This window comes from Mandrillus leucophaeus, unplaced genomic scaffold, assembly GCF_000951045.1.
Source record: "Mandrillus leucophaeus isolate KB7577 unplaced genomic scaffold, Mleu.le_1.0 Scaffold166, whole genome shotgun sequence".
Taxonomy (NCBI): domain Eukaryota; kingdom Metazoa; phylum Chordata; class Mammalia; order Primates; family Cercopithecidae; genus Mandrillus; species Mandrillus leucophaeus.
Genome location: NW_012101654.1, coordinates 2,451,290 through 2,453,253, shown reverse-complemented (window position 1 = coordinate 2,453,253; position 1,964 = coordinate 2,451,290). Strand labels below are relative to the sequence as shown.

At 44.6% G+C, this 1,964-nt stretch overlaps 1 protein-coding gene across 2 annotated transcripts in view; it reads right to left on the bottom strand.

Moving 5' to 3' along the window:
- The window catches only part of ZDHHC14 (zinc finger, DHHC-type containing 14), a 312,219-nt gene that overhangs the window by 54,053 nt on the left and 256,202 nt on the right, over positions 1-1,964 (bottom strand). The gene's annotated exons all lie outside the window — the stretch shown is intronic.

Here is a 1,964-nt window from a genome sequence, read left to right as displayed (position 1 = left end):
CTCCTGACTTCAGGTGATCCACCTGCCTCAGCCTCCCAAAGTGCTGGGATTACAGGCGTGAGCCACCACACTCAGCCTGAAACAATATTATTAATGATTAAGGAAAGCTACCAGTTACTGAGTATCTGCTGGAAGCACCATTTCATTTAACTTGACAGCAGCCCTGAGGGTAGGTACTATACTCCATATCTGACAGCGGAGGAAATCAGTAAGAAAGGTCAGGACACTGGCCCCATCCTGAGCTTAGTCAGCTGCGCCTTTCCTCAGATTAGAGGAAGATTTAATTTCTGGAAGAGATCAAATATGAAAAAGGGGCCTTAAAAATATGGAGAAGCAGAGAATTATTACACTAGGACAGGAACCAAAAAATCCGCTGAAATATTGAGGGGAAAGTATTTGCAGAAGTTATATTTGAAGGCTGCTGGAGATGGGAATGAAATGTTTGGCAGGAAATGTTAAGAATTTGAACTCTCCCAGAAGTTGGGTTCTAACACAGGCCCTCAAGAGTGGATCCAGAGTTCAATAAAAAGTATGTCCTGTGGCCAGGCATGGGCAATGGAGAGGGGACCCAGAGCCAGGATTCTGCATTTTCCATGCAGCGGTCATAGGCTCTTGGCAGACGGTGGCTCAGCTTGGTCAGGATGTGGGGAATAAGAATCTCAGCCTCATTCCCCAAGAGCGTCTTGAGAATCTGGTGGAAAATAGATGGAAATGTGCAATTGAAGTTTAAATTTCTAATTTAAATGTTAATCACATTTAAATTAAGTCACATGTTTTTAAAGGTCTGAAGTAGAAAATTACTTTTCTTTAAACGTAGGGCTTTTTTACCTCCAAAATTAGAAAAATTTTGCCTTATGCGGTATATTCTATTTGTTGTTTAGAAAGACGAATGTTGAGATCCAGTGGAACATATTGTATCCTGCCTCTATGGTCACCACATAATTCATAAAATTATGCAATAGGAATATATTTAAATATTAAACTAGCTGAAGGATTAGAGGACCAAGCCCTTCCTTAGACTCTAAATGATTAGAGGACCAAGCCCTTTCTTAGACTCTAAATGATTCATGCAGCTCTAGGTCTTCTGGTAAGATCTAAGTTACAATAGCTTTGCTACTGTGTCCGGTGACTCAGGAGGGTTCTGAAAAGCAACCTCACCTGCCTTGCTCCACCTACCCCTGTTTTTATATAATCTTTCTACCTGACCTTGCTTTGTGTTGGGCACTGTGCTAAGAATTTTACATGGAGTGTGTCATTTAATTCTCATGAAACCGGGTGAACTCAATGTTATTATTCCCATTTTACAGGTAAGAAAACTGCAGATGGAGGAGTCAGTATTGGAACCCATGTGTTATCTGCACCCTGAGCCACCACTTGTGACTGCCTCCCCCTTCAATTCTCTGCTGGTAGCTGTGCCAGAGTGCCCCGAGGACCCAAAGCATCCCTGCTGGAGCAGACACTCAGGCTCATCGGGTGATGGGTACCCAAGGCCCAGCATGGCAGCAGGAATGGGGACACAATGGGACCTGCCACACCAGGCCTGGCCTTTGTGTCCAGGGTCCCTTGGGACTCTGCAGCACAGGAAAAGAACCCGCCCATGTGTGGAGAGATCCGCCCTCAATCAAGTCAAGGTGGCCTCATCCTCAGCAAAGTGAATGTTGGAAGAAGCAGAAACTTCTTATAGAGACGTGGATTTGATAAAGCTGCTTGGCAAACATTATTGTTCAGATTGTGGAGCTTGGGGGGTGCTAGGGTTCGAATATTTGCCCCCTGTGAAACTTACATTGAAACGTAATCCACATTGTAACTGTATTAAGAGGATAAGAGGCCGGGCGTGGTGGCTCAAGTCTGTAATCCCAGCACTTTGGGAGGCCTTGACGGGTGGATCACGAGGTCAGGAGATCGAGACCATCCTGGCTAACACGGTGAAACCCCGTCTCTACTAAAAAAATACAAAAAACTAG